Source organism: Protopterus annectens, chromosome 1.part2 (assembly GCF_019279795.1).
Source record: "Protopterus annectens isolate FY-2018-M chromosome 1.part2, PAN1.0, whole genome shotgun sequence".
Lineage (NCBI taxonomy): Eukaryota > Metazoa > Chordata > Ceratodontiformes > Protopteridae > Protopterus > Protopterus annectens.
The window spans coordinates 1,016,075,241-1,016,098,876 of NC_056727.1; positions in this window are offsets into that span (position 1 = coordinate 1,016,075,241).

Sequence of the window (23,636 nt, forward strand, 5' to 3'; positions counted from 1 at the left end):
GTGCCTAGAAATAAAAGATTGATATCCAGTACTGGTACTGTTTACTCTGGTATTGTATGTCATTTTTAGTGTTGCAGTTGCTCTGAATAATAAGGTATTACACATCACTGTCACCCACACTGTCCTACATAATAAGACTGTCTAGGAAATCCTGTATTAGAGTGGTGTAATTACAAGGTTAGATTGTAAAACCACAGGAGAATTATAGACAGAAAATCAGACAAGAGATACACAGCAATATCTATAAAGCACACTCAACTGTGATCGACACTGTTTTATTTTTAGCAGACACAGCCATGGTCCGAATTCTGGGAGTGGTAGTAAGCTGTATGCAGAATCATACCCCACAAGTGTATAGAATTGTCCAGAATGTCCAGTTAATTCGCCCATGTCTGTTGGCTGTCACCCTGTCCCCCTTGCATATCAGTATGCTAATCTCTGACATTTAGGCAGCATTCCATATCATATAACTGACTGTCAGGCATGTACATATTTGGAAAATGTCAATGAAAACACACCTGTCATTGTACAAATCACCAAAGTTTATGAGGGCAATAGTCAAAATATGTCCTGGTTCACCTGCATGTGGTCAAGACATGCACAGAGTGTGTGCAATAAGAGATGGACAAGTATGTGCATAACATCAACTTGGAATCTGGGAATATGTGTAGAAACAGTTAGGTAGTGTTAACAAACAATATCTCTAAAAGTATACCAGGTAAGAGGTGCATACTGTAGATAAAACTCAGTTCATGTATATATTTGTCTACATCCATACCACTGTCCAAATCAAGGACATAGGGTAGTGTACTAAAACTTGTAAGGTACAGATCACAGCACTGACTAGGAAAGTAATGATAACTACAGGAATATACTAGTTGTTAATTGACACCCCCCCCACCATATCTGCAACAATAAACTACATACACAACTCAATCGGTATGTGCCCCATTTAATCTATTGTTGGGACATATGTCATATTGTTTGATACATACTTAAATTTGTTCCTATGTATGTGCCATGTTGAAATACTACCACATTGCTGCCATCAATGTACGTGCATGCTGTTGTAATGGCCACTGTGGTTCCATATATGCATGCGTTCTGTTTGCTATGCAACTGTTCCATATCTGATGTTTTGGGTTAATGGGAATATCTATGCATGCTGTTATACCTAATCCTTGAATGGGTTGACTATTACTAACCCACATATGTTGCAAATTTGAACATCATAGCATGTTTGTGAAGGCTGGTCCCAACGGAACCACCTGTCCCACCTCAGCTGGCCATGGCACTGGACACCAGCATGTCTGGGGCCCACCCAGGACCTCCTCGTCCACTGGTCCTGCACCACCTTTGGGTGGAACTACCTCACTGGATGGGTGGGTGCGGACAGTACATTATCACCTGTCGCCAGGTCCAGGACATGGTGCAGAGTTAACTCTGTAGGGAGTTTGGAGATCTGCTACACCAGCTTGAGGGCCAGGTGTCACAACTAGAGGGTCAGCCTGGCCCTCCTACTCAGTCTCCAGCACAGCCACCTTCGGGGTTGTGAAGGTGCAGTGGTGACTGCCCATGGGTGGGGACCTCAGTCCCACTGTATCCACTAGGGGGCTCATGGGCTTCCAATTTCCAAACACCCCTCTCCATCAATGTGTTTACCCCCACATGTGTCATATACCACCCCTGTATGCTGTCTTGTCTGTTATCCTACCCAACCTATCTCCCCAAATATGCCTACTATCCATCCCAAACATCTCACTCTCACCTGAAAAAAAAAGGGCAATCTGTTTCCAAAAAAAAAAAAATCTAGCCCCATACATAGCTGTCCATTTCGCACAGGTGTCCACTGGACACATGTAATCTGGTCTAATTGGCTTCACAACATATTATTGTTGTCCTCACCCCTCTCTCAGGGGTTTGAGTGTCCAAATCTATCTCCAAATTCAGTGTATATGCACAGCTGTTGCTATAGAAGAAATGGGTAGCTATGGACCTTCCCTACACCAATCCTGCACATCCCTAGCTATTTACCCTACTGTCTTTCCCTCTTTGTGCCCCTTTTTCACCACTTTTCTATCAACCCTTTTTCATTTCTTTTAAAGAAATTAGTCCGGTGGTAAGCAGAAGTAAGCACTTTTAAGCAGCAGTAAGTGGGTTTAAGCTTGTTTTTATGGGGGTAAGCAATGCCAATACCTGTTAAGTAATTGAGAAGCTAAATCAGTATAAGAAACTGTAACCAGAAGTTAGCAGTGCTTACCTCCGCACAAACCTGTGCAAACCCACTTATAACTGCTTAAAAGTGCCTTAATCACACAGTATGCAATGGCCCTTGTTCTGCCCAACAACAAAATAAACAGCCTCTGCAAGGCTCAAACCCAGGACCCTGCACACCATAGCCAAAGTGGTTTACTACTAAGCCATGTCAGATATACATAACCCTGATGTTTTCACAAACATATCATCCTGCTACATATATATATATATATATATATATATATATATATATATATAAAAGAGAACTTAAAGAATACATATATGACCAAAGGCACTGTTAATGGGGTTGAGGGTGCCCAAGCTAAATATATCCTATAAGTATTGATATCACCCACCTCCCCCACAGCAAAACATATCTGCCCTGCAATACAATACCAACTGTTGCAAGTCCCATACCCAGGACCCAACACAACATGGGCACAAGATGTTAACAGTAATCCATCCCACCTGTATGATGTCAGGATGGTATCAATAACAAATCTTGCAGTACACTCTGGCTACCATAGGGAATGTACAATGTGGAAGCAATAAACATTCCAAAGATGCATACACACACACACATATATGCATATATATGTATATATATATATATATATATATATATATATATATATATATATATATATATATGTACATATATATATGTTACTACACATACACACACAGATATATGTATAGGAACTTACATATTTAGAGGGTGCACACCATATTGAACAGCCAGTATTCCTACAGTTGCCACCTTATCAAATGAATAGTGTATGAGTCACCCATACAAAAGATAATTGTTGCCTGAAACATATACCCACTGAGAAGTCAAAGGATATGACACCGCACGCAGGTTTTCATACATAGGAAAGCTTTATTTGTGTACTATTACAGTTGTATATGCCATGTCATATAGCTGTTTATACTTTGAAATTCATGTAAACAGATAAATGCAACTCTCATAGGTTCATGAGTTCATAGGCTGGGAATAGGCTATTGGCCCTAGGGCTTATACAAGATTAGTCATAACAATTCCCTGGCTATTTCTTCCCACACTATTTACTTCTCTGGACCCCTCTCTAGCAGGGTGACTGACGTAATTCCGGTGGTGAATTTTCTTTCTCCCATCCAATCGTCAAGATTCCTTTTGAAGAGGGCCAAAGAGGTGCTCGGCTTGACATGTATGGGCAGTCTATTCCAGAGTCTGGGGAGCCTCTGGGTCAGGAACCTATCCCTCCAACATGTTTTGTTTAATGGGATGACAAGGTTTAGATTCCTGGAGTGTGTGACTCTGAGTGATTGGGATTTCTTTAAGTGTAGCATGTCCAACAGCTCTGAATTTGACATGGCCTTGTGTGTTAAGCATAAATCACCTCTGAGTAGATAATATGCGACAGAGTATAGCTGGAGTTTTTTAAGGTGGTCAGCATAGGGCATCTGCTTTAGGCCTGTGATTCTTTTAGTGAGGTATTTCTGCGGCCTTTCCAGTTGTTGCAGATGCTTTGAGAGGTACATACCAAATGGGGTGTTGTATTCTATAATGGGTCTAATGACAGATGAGTACAGTGGGACAATGACCTCCTTTTTTCGGGATGAAAAGCCCTTAGTGATGAGGTGTGACACCTAGAAGGATTTCCTGACTGTTGGGGTGATGTGGTTATCGAAGGTGAGACCACATAGGTCTGTTATCACACTTTTGGTGTTTAGTGTACTTCCACCTATGTGATAATTCACGGGTACATGTTTTTTTCCCAAAGGGGAATAACTATACATTTCTTGGCATTGAGCTTAAGCCCATGGCTCTGGCACCAAGTATATGTTTCTGTAAGACCCTTTTGTAAAGTATCCACATCATTTGGGGATTCAATAATGGCTCCCAGTTTGCAGTCATCTGTGAACTTTGTTCACCAGAGTCCCTTAGTGTTGGCCTGTACTTCAGAGAAGTAGATGCCAAACAAGAGCTGTCCCGGGACTGAACCCTGAGGTACTCCACTTGCCACTTGTCTGGAGCTAGATTTGGAGTCAGCTACTTTTACACTGTGGGTTCTGTCAGTAAGCCAGTTGGCAACCCATCGACTGATGTAGGGATTAATGCCTAGCTTAGCAAGTATATCTATGATTCCAGGGTGGGGGATGGTGTCAAAGGCCTTGGCGAGGTCCAGATAGTCTGTGTGGACCGCCTTATCCTCATCCATGGCTCTGGAGACTGATTCAAAGTCAATCAGGTTCAGGAGACAAGATTGGCCCTTCACGAACCCAGACTGGGTGGGGTCCTGTGTTTGAAGGTTGCCATTGTCTTTATTTATAAGTTCCATGATAATACGTTCCATGGCCTTGCAGATCAGGCTCGTCAGACTGATGGGGCGGTAGTTCCGAGGATCCAAGGTGGATCCCTCCTTGTGGAGTGAGATAACTGTAGCTGTGCAACACTCAGTGGGCACAAAGCCTGAGGTGAGGCTATGATTAAACATGACACTTAGGTAAGGTGCCAGTTCATTTTGTAGTTCATGTAGTACACAGCCCGGGATGTAATCTGGTCCCATAAATGCTGTATTTTTAGCTTTGGAGAGTGTGTTTTTTACCTGTCTGGCCATTATTACCGGAATTTGGCAATCTTCCAGTATTGAGATGGGCCATTTAGGGGGTGAGAGGGGGGTAAAGTTGGCACTGAATTGATCTGCCAGGATATTGGCAATATCCTTGGGATCAGTATATTTAATGCCATTCGGTTGTAACTCAGAGCAGATCTGAGCAGTGCCATTTAGATTCTTGACATAGTTATAGAATGCCTTGTGGTTGTCTTTGGAACCTTTGGCAATTTTATTTTCGTAACTAGCTTTGCAGGATTTTATGAGGGATCTCAGCTTCTTACTGAGGCTGGTAAGGGAGTTTTTTGCATCCTGGGATTTTCCTCTTTTCTGCAACAGTTTCTTCCTTTTGTTGTAAAGTTTGTTTATAGCAGGGGACCACCAGATTGACTTCCTTTTTTTGGAGGAGAGCATCTTGGTTCTATTTGGGATGGCACGATTCATGCATGAGCGGATGTGCTCATACAGTGCCTTAGTGTAGGATTCAGCAGTCAACCTTTCAGTTACCGTCTGCATGGGTATCATGAAGTTTGTCACTTCTGACTTGAGTAGCATGAAGTTGGCTTTGGAGAAGTTTTTTTTATGGAGGTTTTCTTACTAGGGTGTGGGGGTGAGATGTGGATGTTAAGGGTGATTAGCTTATGGTCAGACCTGACCAATGCGTGGGTGACTATAGGGGTGTAGCATCGATTTCCCATGTTGGTAATGACCAGGTGTAGGATACTGGAGCCCCTGGTGGGACTATGGATTAGCTGATCCAGGGCATTGGAATTTATGAATTCCAAGAACCATTGGGCAAAGGTGTTGGTACATGAGTAGTTTTCCCAGTTAATGGCAGGGTAGTTGAAATGACCCAGCAATAGTGTGTTGGGTTGTATCTTAATATTTTCCAGTATGTTTAGAAAGGTGTAATGAGAATCTTGGGGCATGGTGTGGGATCTGTAGCATGCTACAATTTGGATTGAAGTCTTATCTAGTGTTAGTTGCACCTGGAGAATTTCAGATGCATTGTGTTGGGCAACTAGCCTGGTGGTGTGAATATCCTTGGTGAATACAGACACTCCTCCACCTTTAGTGTTTCGGTCCTAGTTTGGTGGCCAAAAAGTGTGGTAAGAGTTGTAGGCTGGTATTGCAGGGGTGCTCTATGGAGCCTTGAACCAGGTCTCAGTTACTGCACAGATATCAATGTTCTCCATTTTTAGGAGTGCCTCAAGAGAGTGCATTTTGATGTTTAGACTCATAGCATTGAGTAGCATTATCTTCAGAATTTGCATGCTTGCACCTGTTACAGTGGTGGTTCTGTCCTTTGAACTTTGCCTAAAAAAGGCACTATAGGGGTGGCAAGAGCCTTATCCAGTAACCTGAATCCCAGGGGCAACAGGTGCAGACCATCTCTGGCAAAGCATTGTGGTTTGTCGATCATGTCTTTCCAGGCAGACAGATACTGGATCCCCTTTGAATGACACCAGAAGCTTAGCCAGTTGTTGAAGTCAATCATTTTGTCCTTATATTGTGGTATCATTCTGGGCGAAGGTAGGATGCTACTCAGGGCTAGGGTCATACCTGCCAAGAGCTCTTCCATGTCCCTTTTTTTGTAGGCCAGGGAGGTACGTCTCAAGTCATTCACTCCAACATAGACAATGACAGAGTTATATTTGTACTTGTTGTGGAGTGACTTGAGTGCATACATTATGTGGTGGATCCTTGCACCCGACAGGCAACTGACTGTAATTTTCTCCTTGTTCTACCTGGTGAGTGGGACATCAGTGTGCCTGACTATAGAGTCACCTATGACTAAAGTGTTAGGTACGTTTTCTTTCATTATGGGCTGTTGCTGGGTTGCACACTGGTGTTGTGATCTATGTGACACTTTGGTTGTGATTGGCGTTTGTGTTTCAGCTTCGGAGGTCATTGTTGCTTGGGCAGGTTACAGTTAAGGGCCTCTGCATATGTGTATTTAATGCTGCTATGTATGGTTGTTGGTGGTGTGGGTTTAGAAGGGCTATGTTTTGCTTGAGGTGTAGTGTGGGTGTTAACCTTCTCCTCTTGACTGTCCAGCACAATCTTGGGTGGAGAGAGCTTTGCTTCCAGTTTGGCTATGTAAGTGCATCTTTCACAGCTTGTAGTGTTGGGTGGTAGGAGGAGAGGGTAGCCTGTGTACATGAGGCAATTGCTGCATTGCCCCAGTAGGCCCAGATTCACCAGGTGGACAGGAAAAATCACCGGAAGCTGACCCTTGGACATGCCTGGTTTGGTACTTTTTTGGTATAGTACAGGAGCTGTTTTCCCTTGCCTTAGAAAGGTACTTTGCAATTATAGGCTGTTTAGTGCCTATGATTAATTTCTCCTTATTAACAAGGATAGTTGAGTGCTTGTATCAGTTTAAGGCTGCTTAGTGCTTTCCAGCACGTATTAGAGCAAGTGCTAGACACAGGGATGCTTAAAGGTAAGATGAAAAAAAAAATGGTTTATCCAAAATACTGCAGTATGCACTAGATAAGTTAGATGTGAAAGTAGGTAACTTAACTTTTACCTGTCTAAAAAGTTAAGTTTTAGTGGAGACTCACTATTTCTAAAACAGCAAGATAGATTGAAAGGGTGTGGTCACTTTTCTATTCTGGTACAGATCATTTAATACAGTAATCTGAAAGCATAACATATGTTGCTGTCCAGGCCAAGGCCTGCAAGTAGTACAATAATAAAGACAGTCTGGGCCACAGGATAAAAATCAATCAACAGTAGGTAATGCAGATGTATAGACCAGCAGCCTCTAACTACGCTCTCTACGCAATCCATAGGGGGAAAAGATGTAAGTTGACACAATGGGATGTATCTGTTACATAACAATGCATAACTGAAACCATCACAATCACAGTGACAAACCTGTATGGCAGTATGCAGTAGGCCAGCAGTTTCCCCAAGGTGTAATGTATGGTAATGTACATCAATAAACCTTAAGGCAGCTTACTCCTGATATCCCTGTTGTAACAGCCTAGATTAGTTATGGTGCACCCCCCAGACTCAATAATACAGGGCCATATACCACTGTTACATACACTGGCCTCTGGAGTGCATAAAGGTGCACATGTATTGTGTAGATGAAGCCCACACATATATGGGCCTAACCCCACAATATGTGTGGGGGGGGCACGACAGCAGTGGAATAATGGCAGGAATGGCAGCATGACATAATCACAGACCACTACATAACAACCCCTGACTGCATGTCATATGGACAAAGCCTGGAATGAAGGTTGAGGACAGAGGCCAGAACACAGGCCCATATGTGAAATAGTGTTGTCATACACTGACCAAGTTGCTGGTTTTACAGGATAGTCTGCAGCATACCCTTAGTCTGGAATATGAAGTCAGAAACACAAATGGATATAGCCATGTACTGATAGCACTAAACAGACACAATGCCAGTGATATATCTGACACAAGACCTGTGTGATGGACAGATAAAACATAACAGACACACCTCTGGCCATCATGTGGATAGTCCCACAGTTGAGAGCTATGCAGACAGGCTGCATTCCATGTTAAACTAGTATGTATACACAAACACTGTAACACTGGTGCTATACAATGCATATAACAACACTACTCACACTCTGTCTGTAGTTATGGAACCTCATACAGATATCTAGCTGGCCTGAGTCTGTAAGTCCTCTTGTAAGAGGTATTGACACTTGCTGTCTGTAACACTGCTGCTTATACACAGGAAGGATGTCCACCATATAGGAAAGGTTAAGGGACCATGCCCACCTGATGTAAGAATTTATAGTAGTGTGTTGCCATGACAGTGGTAATTGGAAGTACTACACAACATGCTGCATGCAGGTAGCAAGTGGAGGACACTGACTGGTGCAGAGGCCATCACCTGATCATGTTCATCACCTACAAAATCCTTGCTGCAATCTATTCAAAGCAGCTCAATCCATTTACTTGTGAGACTGAGAGAGAGAGAGAGTGAAACAAACAAACAAAAAACAAACAAACTAAGAAAGAAAGAAAGCAGGCAGGCTCAAGGCCAAGGCAAAGGGGAAAAAAAACAACCTTACAAGCAAACTATCCATAACAGACCTCATTCCCACAACAGGTATGTGAAGTGGTTTACTATCACATGTTCGACACTACTGTGGCTGAAAGTGCAGATAACTGAAGAAAATGTTTGGAAATCACAACACCAACCATAGTAAATGCTGAACTGAGCATTTCAGTGAAGTCGAATGTCAAACATTTAAACTTCACTGAAATGCTCATAGCCGCTAAACATATTTTAACATGTTTTGCAGGGGGGCAAGCCCCTCTGCACCTCCCATGTGGTGGGCTATGCCCCCACACCCCCCTACTTATATATACAAACTCCGAGATAGCATTACACTGAGGAAATGGTACATTTCCCAATCCCCACTATAGTGTGATCTGCACTACACTGTCAAACCTTGCTATAGTGGCTGTTTGCTATTGTAAGGTTCGACAAAATAGTACTCGCAATAATGGTTCTGCTACATGATTTACGCACGTACATTAATTGCACACAGTGCGATTGACTATGTGATTGTAAACCATGTGAAGTATATATGTATGTAATTGACTGTAGTACTTGGTCCATAATAACGGGATAGATGATGTGAAATGATTTACATGTGCCATCAGATGTTGTTGTTGTAATGATGTTATTAGAATCCTGCTGAGCCTGGAGCCATCTTTAAATTTCTAGTCTCCCACCAGGACACAAGTGCTCTTCAGCAATTACATTCTGCTTGCCAAGCACACTCAAGCAAATCTGTAGTCTGTGGCTACCACTCCACCCATACAGTATAAGAAGGAATCAGTACTGCAAACTAAACAAGGATATACATTTAGAGCCTCAAGAGCAGGAGCACACTCAAGCAAATCTGCAGTCTGCGGCTACCTCTCCACCCATACAGTATAAGAAGGAATCAGTACTGCAAACTAAACAAGGATATACATTTTGAGCCTCAAGAGCAGGGTCATTCCACCCAGGCATTCTACTTGTATGTTTTATGAGAGTGAAGCTATTACATTAGCAGTATTTCATAGTAGTTCTCAGCTTGCTAATAAAACTGACTGTTGTAGCCTTGTGTCCTCCCCACCCCCTCACTAGTATAGTAATCCTAACTGTCCAATAGACAGTATACATTTAATTCACATCCCTGTGACTAAATTAACCATCAAGCAGCCCTCTCAGTGCTTTCTGCCTTAGTTTGTATCACTTGGAGGCCCACCTGTTTATTTGCATCTCTATACATTCCCCTTCATTGCTAATGTATCTCCCTACTCTAATCTGTGCACAAACTGGTTACTAATCAGCAAGTCAATGTGAAGACACACTCCCAACCTTAATAAACTTTGCTGCCTCTTCTCTCCTTCACTTTACAGGTAGTTTCAGGGCCGGCCTTAGCTGAAATAGCACCCTAGGTGAAGTAGTGCTCCGGTGCCCCTTAAGCTCCACCCTCACCACACTCATGAAACACCCCTATTTGAGCCACACCCACTGCGTCATTCCCCAAGAAAGCCACTGCAGTCATTTCCTTAAATTATTTAAATGCATAGGAAGAAAAAGATACCTTGTAATGTAGTTAAACTGCAGCTACCTTTGCATATGTATTTTTTACTTGAAATACCAGAGCCAGATCATGGTCAAATAGGGTTCTAGGAAGGGTAATAGGCCGCCACCCCAGAGCAGCCCCTCCTGCAGCAAACCCAAGCAGCAGCCCCTCCTCAGACATTCCAGTATTCCATTACTTGATTATCTCACCAGTTACTACATATATTCTATTATTTGCTTCTACAAAGATTACAGATATTGAAATATCACAAACACAGATAGCCATTTGCTAAACAAACAATACACTCTCACAATGAAAACAGACTTAGCATGAGCAGTAAACTTGTCTGCCCTTGAAACTCATATTCATTGAAATGGCAAAACTCACTTTCATTGAAACAATGGCAAAACTCACTTGAAACAGCAGGAAAACTCACATCAAAAGTTATACAAGGCATAAACCAAAAACCTGAGATAAGATCATGTATATTTTGTGAACTTGGACAGTTGAGAATCAAGCCACTCACCAATCTCTTCCTTGTCTCTCACACATACATACATATGCAGTCTCCCCCTGACCAACGCACACACCCATGCACACAATCTTCTAGCTCAAGAATAAGTGGACAAATCCATTACTATGGAAATTTTAACTAATCCTCTTAAACACTAAAAAGGTTGTAATAATAATCATAGATTTAACATTAACGTGCATTTTCTTTTTTTTCACTAAATATTTTTTTTTTATTATTTCAAATAAGATGTCTTAAACATTACATGAAATAAAGATAAATAACATATTTACAATTCTAAAACATTACTAACTTCAAACCATTATATAACTATTTACATTGGTGTCTATGCAAATAACATTGAAATTCTATATTATATAGAGTTAGAAACATAAGATGATATATCTTCTTCGATATTTTCAAGTATTTCCAGTACTTTCATCCAAGAGTAATAGTAAGAAGTAGATCTTTTAGTTCTGTTCTTCACTGTTAATATTTCCATGTGAGCAACTGTTGTTGTTAAATTCTCAAATTCCTTGAACGTAGGAGAAGCCTCATTTTTCCAGTGTATAGTTATGATTTTATGTGAAATTGCCAATTGTGACCATAGGATTTTAGTGTCTTTTTGGTAGACAGTTTGGAATAGGAGAGTTGAATAAAATTAATGACTTTGTTAATTGAAAATTATCATTATAAACAGTCTGAAAAATAATTAATGGATTTCCAGTACATATTGAGACATATACATTCATAAAAACATGCTGCCAATCTGCTTTTATCTTGATATGGCATCTCCAACATTGATCTTCAATAGAATACATTTTGGCTAACCTATGTGGTGTATAGAAACTTCTGTGTAGATATCTCCAAGTGAATAATTGCCAGTATTTTGATAATGTAGAAAATTTGGAAGATTTTAGAATATTACTTTTTCTTCTTCAACTGGAGGATGGTTGTTTATTAAAGTATAATAATCCCAGTATGATTTTTCATGATAGTTTTTGTTTTTAACAATTTTATAGATATTAGACAAATAACCTGTACCCTGATAAGGCTGTTTTGTGATAAGAATAAGGTATTCAATGAGTTCTGGAGCTTCATGTCTAACTGAAGGTTGCATTTGTTCTATTTTATTTATAAGAAAATGCCTTAGATTTTGTAAAACAGCCAATTGTCTTTATTTATATTATAATTATAAATTATCTGTTCCTTTGTTAGAATTTTCCCTTTCTCTATAAGTTGATGCCAAAAGAGTAATGTTTCTTCTTTAAGTATATTTATTTTAGATATTTGGAATGTATCTAGAATATTTGGTGTAAAAGCTATAGGAAAATAAGAAAAATCCAAGAATTAATATTTGGTATTTTGTTTATATATGTTCTGAACACTGAAAGTGTAGAACTTACATAGTTTGATGGCAATTTATTAATATTATTCCTTTTCCCTAAAAAATAATATTTTAACATCCATATAAGGGGTGATGGTATTACTGTTAAGTTGTCTTGTATGTGATTATAATTGATTTCTATGTAAATCTGCTCATGGACTTGTTTCCATATAGGTGTGTATGAATTATTTAACCATAGTGTTATGTTTTTAATAACAGATGAGGTAATATATAAATCAATATCCGGTAAATTAATTCCACCATCTTCCTAATCTGGCAAATGTTTATTTAAGGCTATACGGGGTTTATTTGGAAACCATAGAAAATTTAAAATTAGTTTATTGTATCTTTGAATAATATATTTGGGAGGTGGCAATGAAAAATTTTGTATTAAGTATAATATTTTGGGAAATATGATTATTTTAATAAGATATAATCTGTCTGCTGTTGAAAAGATATATTTATTCCAGTAACTAATTGTTTGTTCTATTTTGTTTAGTATTTTATTATAGTTAAATATTAGAGAATCTGTTAATTCATTGAGTAGATTTATTCCCAGATATAATAATTTACTTTCTGTTACTATATATTTGGAAAATCTTTTGTTTATATTATTTTATTTACAATTACAGGGCATACTTTTAGTTTTGTTTTCATTAAATTTTAAGCCTGAAATATTTTGAAATGTATTCATGGAGTTAAATAGAGCATTCAAAGACTCATTTGCATCTGAGAGAGTTAATAGTATGTCATCAGCAAAGAGTTGGATTTTAAGGTTTAACATTTTATTAATACAAATGCCCTTTATGTTATTGTTTGATCTGATTTGATTTGCAAAGGGTTCTATGAGTAATGCAAATAACAATGGTGATAAAGGGCAACCTTGTTTAGTTCCCTTTTTATTGTTATAGGGCCTGATCTATATGATCCCAGTTTAACATATGCAGTAGATTTTTCATATAGTATTTGGATAAGATTATTAAAATTAGAAGGAAAGTTATATTCTTTTAAAACTAGTGAAAGAAAGTTCCAATTAACTGAATCAAAAGCTTTATTAATATCTAATGAGATTACATTTAAATTTAGGACTTTATGTTTGCTATAATCTATTAATGTTAGTATTCTTTAATATTATCTGAAGTATTTCTTCCTTTAATAAAACCTGTTTGATCTTTGTGAATTAAGAAAGGAAGAAAGTGTTTGATCCTATCTGCGTATATAGCCATAAACATCTTGTAGTCTATATTGAGTAATGATATTGGCCTATATGAGGAACACTGTTTCTCATCTTTATCTGGTTTGATAATTGGGGATATCAATGAATATTTCCAAGAGGGTGGTATATTCAAATCTTTATTGACTATATCATATACTTTTAATAATAAAGATATGGCTTGATTGGGTATTCATTTATACATTTCTGGTAGCATATTGTCTGGGCCAGGTGCTTTATTTGTCTTGAGCTTTTTAATTTGTGATTTTAATTCTGTCATATTGATTGGTTTGTTTATAATGTCTATTTGTTCTTGTGTTAATTTAATATGAATATTGTTTTCTAAGTATTTTTTTATATCCTTAATAGGTGTATCTTGAGTATTTATGGAATTATCAATGTTAAATTGGAGTCTGGATGCTTCTAAAATATCATTTAGTTCCGTAACTCTTTTGTTAGTATTGGGAATAAATATTTCTTTTATTTGCTTAGATTTAATTATTTTTTTTGTTCTATTAGTTAAGTATCTCAGGTGTGCTGAATTAGTAGAGTATGAGTTTATTTGTATCTTTTCTAAGTTAATCATAATCTTATGGTGTAGCAATTCTGTATACTTCTTATTGATTTGTGTAAGTTCTTGAACTTGAGTAGCATTACCCTTTTGTATTTCCAGTTTCAATTTATCTGCTTTGTTTTGTAAGTCTAGCATATCTTTATTCCATAACTTCCTTTTATTTATGTACCAGGATAATATCTTCCCATATGTAACTGCTTTTAATGAATCCCAGACATATATTTCTGAAATATCTTCTGTGTAATTTATTTCTTGAAAGTTTTTGATTGTTTCTTCATAAAATTCTTTGAAATCTCTCAATTTTGTGATATAGGAAGGTATCCTAGTAATGGGATTTGAATAAAATGGTGTAAGCTCTATCTCAAAGACTATGGCATTATGATCAGATAAAGGACAATTTATGATTTTGACTTTGTCAATTTTTGTTATTAGGTCGTTGGCAACATATATTCTATCAATTCTAGAGTTAGTTTTATATCTATGAGAATAAAATGTGAAGATTAGTGAGTCTGGTTCTGCAAATTCATTTACATCTTTTAAATACAATGTATCTATAAATTTTGATAGTGCTTTAGAGATGGGTTGTTTTCTTCTTTTGGATTTAGAATCTGTATCTTTTCATTCATTATACAGTTGGAGTCTCCTGCCAATATCAGGCTACCCTTAGTTAAATGAATTATCTCTTCAAAATGCTGTTTAACTGTTTTTAATCCTAGTCCTGGGATCCAATATAGATTTACTAACGTATAGATTCTCTTATTTAACTCTATTGAAACTAGACAAAACATACCTGATGTATCTTGATGAGTAGTAATTATTTTAGGTGTTATAGTTGAGTTGCTAAGTAGTATAGCTACTCCTCTTTTTTTGTTTTGTATTGAGAGTTTATTAGTACTGTGTAATTATTAATATTTAAGTTGTTTATATCTCTATCTAATAAGTGTGTCTCTTGTAAAAAGACTATTTGTGGTTTATGTAAGTTTATGTACTTGAATAGGCTTCTCCTTTTAGTACTATTATTTAGACCATTAACATTTATGGATAAACATTTCATTTCCTAGTTTTGAGTTTGTTTTATGTGTAAGTTTATGTAAATATTGTTTATTCTTAGTTCCATCTTGGATACAGAATTCAAAAAGTTTTTCTTGTATGATTTTTGCATGTTTCTGAGTGACACCAAAGTGATAGAATAAAAAAACAAAACAAAGAACTTCCAAACTTGTAATTCTTAACCTTAAAAACCATTCCCTATTGCTATGAGGTAATATACCTCTTAGTTTGGTTAGTGAATCTAACCAAACAAACTTTCTACCCTCACAAATAATATTTGGATCAGTTTCTCTTATCCTCTTAGTTTTAAATAAAGATAATTGAATAATATATTAAGATAATCTAATCAGCTAAAATATATACATATATTCTTTACTCATCTTATTGTAATTCAATAATACTTACTTCTAAGCAGGTTTCAAAAGGTACAAATATTTAGATTAAGGTAGTATCATTTCAAAATAATTTAGGGTATTAATAAACATCATGTTAAAATCTATAACTGTATATTTCATACATCTGTTGAAAACTATTTACTGACATTACTGTATAATACAGTACCATTGTTGTGCAATTGTTTTAGACTACTCAAGTCTGAAACCAGTGTTTAAATTAATATTTGCAAAGTCATATTGGAATAAAAACATGAATAGTTCTGAAACCACATCATATTTCATGTTTAACATAAACTGAAATGCGATACAATGTATAAGTATATTAATATTTCTTTAGTAGACATTAAATATGTTCCTCTGATTGCATTTTCAGCTTTTCAATGACAATTCCCATGGCTAGAGACAACAAGATCACAATTTAGACAGCTCCCTTATCCAAGAGACCACTCATAATGTTGTTACCTGATTGAGTGTCTTGTTGCCAACACTTCCATCAACCCTCAGAGGGACCCTGCACAATGAAAACTGACACAGTACAGAGGTAAAACTGCAGCACTTGACCACACCCTCAAAGCAAACATCTATGTATATCACACATCAACTCCCACAGCTTAGACTGACACCCAACCAGTGAGTCTATCTGCTGACAACAAGTGCTGGAGATACAATCCTGACCTACTCAACACCAGTAATTCAATCCTATGACTGAACAAAAGTATATCAGAGAACACATCAAAACAATGGAAGCTGCCAAGATTCAAACCACCATGTACGAAAATATTACAGGCCAAAATTCCCAACCCATTTTGCAGCAAAGAGACAAAACGTATTCAAACCATGGGGTAACACCTTTACCACATCAAAAAGGTGTCCAAGAAGCTTGTTTTTCCTCCAACATCGGAGTACAGCCACGATGATCCATTCACTGCAAGAGTACCATTTTATCCTGGCAATTGCTTCACGACTGTATATAGAAACATTTAATCCAAATCATTAACTGGCACCACAACAATATTTCTCAGAAAAGCTGTTTTACAGCCAATGACCAGACAGAACGCATCATTGAGAGGATACATTTATCAAATGTCAAGTGCCCCAGCCATAATACAAGTGTCTCCTCAAATCAAGCCCAACGAATCTACTGCCCACCAAACTTGCAGACCAATACTGGCATCCTTTCATGCAGTCACATTGAAACACAAAAATACAGGTCCGCTGATCAGGAACAACCAGGCTCTCAACTGCCAGACAACACACCCGTCTGCAGAAAGGTCCAAGAATCATAGTTGCATTGTCAAGCATCCTTGTCCACACTAACAGTAACATGATATACCCGCATACACTAGTATTGTGTCATTCTTGATAATGTAAAAAGCCAGACAATATTATAAGAAGGGTGAAGCCACAGACAGACAACATAACAAGAAGAGCACAGCCACAGTCACCATTCAGATGAGCAAACGGGAACAGCATGAGCCATCTAAGGATGGATAGCCCGTTGAGTACCTGCCACAATGCATGCCCATAATGCATGGCAACCCAGTAACAAATTAGGGTGTGGGCTAAGCCTCTCCTACTTCCACTCAAATCAGATCCAACACAATATGTGTGTAGAACACAGATGCTTCGACAAAGCCCAAAGCCACATGGGATATAAACATTGTATAATTGACACACCGGGTCAAATCCACTGTTGTTATGTTACTCATTATAGTTGCCTATACAATCATTGCTTCCACTTTCTCCATCTAGTATACCATAACGCCATCTAAATGTTTGATTTGCCAAATGCACATCCAACCTTCTTGTTGCATCCCACCTGCCCACCCGAGGGCATACCTTGGCAGCAGGACATCAGTAGTATTCTGCAGGAGCACCAGCGTGGGAAATGGCAACCCTCCCCAAAACAAACCTGTCAGTTGCTTGACATTTACTAGTTTCTTTAGAGAATTTGTAAAACAGCAGTGATTTTATTTGCTGATGATTAATTTCTGCTTTTTAAACTCTGCTGTATAAAACATAGTAAGGGATAGCTAAAATGTCTGGAAATCTAAACTGATAGAAAGACAAGCAGATATATGTCCTTATCTATCAAGGTGCTAGAAGACATCAGTAGCCATAAACTGAAAGTGCTTCAAAAATAAATATCTGTGTATATTTATATGAACCTTTTATATTATTTATGTTTCCTTAGAAGGAATTTAGGTTTCTGTATCTTTAAATGTGAACCTAGCTTATTTTCTGACTAGACGTCAATTAGAAAGAGTCAGGGGATGGCGTACACAAGTAAATGCGACAAGCAATAAGTAACTCAAGTTTCTAGTGATGTTTGTGGCTGTTAAATTGTCTCGAGAACCAAGCGGGAAAAGGTATGTGTTTTTTCTTTTTTCTTTTCCCTCCTCTTATTTGGTGACAAACTCATGTAGTGTGCATGCGAGCACTCTAGTTTACGGAGTAGTGTTCACAACTGTCAAACTTTGCATTTTAAACATGCTATGCCTTATTTCTCTACAAAAGAAAAGACAACAGGATATCTAAGCTAGTCACAAGCATCTTTCAACTCCGGATGTCTGGAGCCACAACACACATGACTTATAGCCTCAAAATATCACTTAAAACATATTTTTTCACTGGACTATATCAGTATGTGCATATGGGTCAAAGGCAGAACATCTTTTAAGATTATTTAAAGTAGTCTTATGATACATCCTAACTGAAATACTTCATTTCAAAAGTAACACATTTCTGCCCAGCATTAGCGTTTATCCAAACAGGGACACTTTTAACTTATAAAAAGTAATACTATCAGGGATGTAACTAATAATAAGTTATATAGCAGCCATTACTATACCTATTAAGCAATATAACCATATACTGATTAAAGTATTATAAGTTAATGAAGATTTAATAAAAAGAAGAGAAAAATAAAAACAACAAAACACAAAGAGAGAAAATAAATAAATAAATAAACTATTTGGGAACATTATTATGCATTGATTACTCTGATTAAGAATATGAAAATAATAGATGGATAATAATGAAAAATAGAGTAATGTTTAAATTATGCTTAGTATATTGATGTGATTTGAGATAAATGTATTTACATTTATGCTAATTTTGACATTTAAAATATAATTGAAAACAGTACCTGTTTTGGTGTAACTTGAAGACAGTAAGAACTTTTCTTTTGTTGTTAGTATTATTATTTAGATTTTTACAGAATATAACATATGTAAGATTATTTGTCCTTTAGTTTTTTTTTCTTTTGCTCAACAGTTTTCCAATTATTTACTTCAGCATTTCTCTTGATTGTACTTATTGTCCAGTCCATAGATTCTTCATGTGTTAGGATGTTGTTGTTGGTAAGGTATTTTATTGCTGAATCTACTGTTTCAAAGATTTTTATTCCATTTGGTAGAAAAACTTTCAGTCTTGCTGGAAATAAAAGATGGACTTTCAGTTGCTTTTCTTCAAGGTTTTTTATTGGTAGAAATTCTTTTCTTTTGAAACCACCTTTGTAGAATAATCATTGTCAAATCTTATTAATGAATCATTGTATTTGATGGGAGAATTTGCCCAAGCATTTCTTAATATAAGATCTTTATCTTGTGTAGAAAAAAGTCTCATAATTATAGATCTCGGCTTGTTCTTACCCGGAGAAGAAGCATTTCCAGAAGCTGCTAGTGATCTATGCGCCCGTTCTATACCATATGAAAGAGCTTCAGGTATTTTTGTTACATCTGGTATCCAGGTGGTAAGAAAGTTTATCATATTGTCCCCTTCAGATTTTTCTGGTAGACCATATATTCTAATATTATTTCTTCTTGTTAGGTTTTCCATATCATCAAGCTTTTCTAGTAAATATGTATTCTGTTGAAGTAAGAATTCAGTTTGTTGTTCTTCTATTTGGACTCTAGTGTCAATGTCACTTAATGATTGTTCAATAAGTGATATCTGTCCTTTCTGCTGTGTAAACATTTCTTGAAGCTGTTCCAGTTGTTGTGAGCACTTTTCTTTAAAAGTATCTATTTTATTGTCCATCTTGTCGATTTTATTGTAAGTTCCTGTATATTTGTAATGAGAGACTGCAGGTCTTTTTGAGAGAAGAGTCTTGTGCTGTATTCCTTAGATGACTCATGCTGTAAAGCTGATATTGGTGCTGATTTTCCAGTAATTAATTTGACAGGAATTATTCAAGTTCTGACAATACAATTTTTCTTATAGATGCTCAGAGTTATTAGAAATAAGTTAGTAATAAAAATTTCTTCAAATTAAATATTATTTTGTAAAATTCCTGTCAGGAATTGTATTGAGGTAAGAGAGCTGAAATGAAGTGCAGCTATCAGTTCAGCATCCTAGCCACGCCCCCCAACGTGCATTTTCTGAAGGACATCAATTGTCTGTCATTTAGCAACTGCAGCCTACAAAGATATGTCAGAAAACCTTACATTTTATGAGAAATAGATGCAAACTCACGGATGGTGGAAAGTTAAGGCACACACCAATCTGGTTTCTCTCACCCTCTCTCATTCACTCGTGCATATAGTCAGACCAATTATGTACACATGCATACACTCACAAACCACGTGAATTGCACATACCTGCTTGTTCCAGAACAGATCCTGAAGATCTGTTTTTTCCTGCAGTCTGATTATTTGGGTTACATATTTGACAAACTACATCATACAACACCACACACACACACAAAAATCTCAACCCTCTTTACTTGCTGTAAAACTAAAAGTAATAAAAATGCAACACAAAACTTCTTTCATTACAATGATGATAAAATGAGCCTTTGATATCTTTCAGACTAGTAACAGCCTTATATGATCCTACACTTTCTTCCTGGACTGGTTCTACCCAGTGTCTTCTACTGATTCTGCTGCTGTCTGCCCTTAAATGTGATACACAGCTGCTCTCCCTTCTCCTTACTGCCTTACTAGTTGTTTTACCCAACACTACTTAAGCAAGGCCCGTGAGATGCCTCTCAAGCAAAATCATTATAAAAAATACTTTTAATTACATAAGCCACTTTCTACTCATGTCTGCTTCTAGCAGCCATTACTTTAATGGTTTTCTATTAGTAATGCAAGAGGCCTGATGGGACAAGTCCCAAGACAAACAGTGATTTAAACGGTCTATATTACTACATTGAAAAAGCCATTAATCGAACGACTTTATAAAGTACAGTTTTGTACCTACCATAAATGTAGATGTTCGAGTGCGCATACAGCTGCTACATCTTCTATTAAGGCAGTTCCTCAGAGGGGCAAAAAATATAAAACCCCCACGGAAACTACCAGCTCCAGCTTGGGACCTCAACTTCGTATTGGAGAAGCTGACACTGCCTCCTTTTGAGCCGGCTTCTTCAGCAGAGCTACAATACTTGTCATGGAAAACAGCCTTCCTTCTGGCTATTACCTCAGCACGTAGGGTTTCAGAGCTACAGGCCCTCATGGCTGTGCAACCATTCATCATTTTCCATCAGGGTTTCCTTACGAACCAACCCTACCTTCATGCCAAAGGTAGTATCCAGTGTGGCTTTGAATCAGACTATTCATTTACCTACCTTTTATCCAAATCCACAGAACAAAGGAGAGAGGTTACTACATTCCTTGGACATTCACAGGCAACTTTGTTATTACTTGGACAGAACAAAGTCATTCAGAAAATCTGAGCAGCTCTTTGTGTCCTATGCTACAGGTGCTCAAGGAAAGGCTATTTCCAAACAGACTATTTCAAAATGGATAGCCCACTACATACGCTTTTGTTATTCATTTCATGGAAAATCAGTGCCTGTATACATCAGATCCCACTCCACCAGGGCTACAGCTACCTCAGCAGCTTTCCTCAGGGGGGTCCCTACCAAGGACATTTTGGAAGCAGCTACTTGGAGTTCAGTGCACACTTTCTCCAAGCACTACCACCTTCCACTATACTCAAAATCTAGAGCGGGCTTTGCCACAGCAGTCCTGCAGGGCATTCTAGACCCTCTTAATTCCACTTAGTACCAGCCACCCTTACTTAGCTTTGGGATTCTACCAAAGTGTGATGACTGCAGCTGTATGCACGATGAACATAGTACAGTTTTGTACCTACTATAAATGTAGATGTTATAATTACATAAAACCCTATTTTCTCCGTTTTTCAGGACCCCCCCCCATGTTTCAATAATACTTTCCCACTTTGGTTTGTAATGTTCTGCTTGTGTTATGCACAAGAGCCTTACTTGTTCAGCTTTAAAGTATCCCTTCAAATTGGTAATCCTTAACCACCTTATTCAACTGAAAGAAACAACTTAACTCTTGTCCTTTTTCCTCCCGGATAAATCTTCAATTCTTTAAGTTTATTTACAGACATCCCTTAAAATTTCTTATTGATAATATTTGTATTATTTGCTGAAATATTTTATTTATTATGCTGTGTAAAACTGTTCATGGAGCCTTTGCTATAAAGTATAACTGTTGTACTGCAGCTTTTTCCCCAGGGCCTCCACTGAAAAAGGGCTACTTCATTTCCCCTGTCAAGACTCTCTCAGTAAACAAATCGAAGTATTTTTTTTTTTTAATTATGGCTCACAGCTTTTCATCTTTTTGATTAGCAAGCATATTTTAAACAGGGCTATAAACGTTTTTCACTTCTTGTACTTTATTATCCATATCCAAATAAAGAGCTTTCAATTTCCCAATTTTTGTATTAGCCTTTGTCTCTTCCCATATTTCTTCAGCTGTCATAATAGAATCCTTTTTAATTCATATACCTAAATACATAATCTTATCACATCCCCATAAATATGGAGTTTGCTGCACCAATGTGTGTGTAGGAACAGAGTTTTATCACTAGAGCCTTTGTTTTGTCAGTCTTTGTTTTACAGTCCCTCACCAAAATGAAACAGTCTCAAAACAATTCAACACCAAAATGTTATTTTTTAGATTTATCAAGTAAAAATTATCATCTGCAAAATAAGGATTTTTTTTTCTTTGTTACCAAGAGAGCTATATCCTTGAATTTGTGAATCCCTTATTTTTGTAGCCAATGGCTCAAAGTAGAAGGCAAATAAGGGGAAAGAGAACACACCTGTCTGGTTTCTCTGTTCAAGCATAGTTTGTCATAGGAGGGACCCTCCCACCTTAACTCTTGCTTCTGATCCTTCCTACATCACCTTAATTAATCCAATTATTCTGCCAGGGAAAGCAAACACTGCCATTGTCCTACTCATAAAATGCCAGGCAAGTCTACTGAATGTCTTCTCTGCATCAATACCCAACAACAGTGGCAGCATCTTACAACTCACAGTATGGATAATTAATGTTCAGTTAATGTTATAGAATGTTTACATCCCCCTCCATAAAACCTTATTGATCCACATCAATCTGTTTTGCCATTGTCAATGTTTACCTGGAGCTTTTCTCCCAGGGACTCTTCTGAAATGAAGGGTTGCCCAGTCAGATTATGCCAGTAAACAGAAATAAATAAAATAGGGACTAATAACAGCTGGATGGATGCCTATGTTGTCTGTAGGAGTTGTTGCATGAACTTCCACTTTGTTATATTTGTGCTGGTGGGTAGTTATTTTTTTCTATTCAATTCTTGTTGATCTGTTATACCCCCTTCCACCAAAATCTTATTCTTACATGCCCTTTTACTCCATAATTAAATTCATATGCAATAGGTACTGTCCGATTCACATACCCGCCCCTTCAACATGTCCTATTTAAGTTGCAAACATGGTTCAAATCCCTAGATTGGATAGTCACTATGCCATTTGTTTTGCAGATACACAACAGACCCAGAGTGAGATCTTGGAATGCCTTATATTGTCTCCAACAGACTGTTGAGGGGTGACTGGAGTACTCGGATAGGGCTTTGAGATGATCTGCACAAGACATGTTAACACCCTGTAGTCTTGCTGTGAGGAACTTCTGTGGACGTGGACATTCCAGCAGTTACATACGCTTGCCCAGGTACATACTGAAGGAGGCACTGTACTAAATGATGGGTCTGATAAGGGTACAGTATAGTATACCAATGACTTCCATGGATCTACATGCCACACTACCTTACAAATATTCTA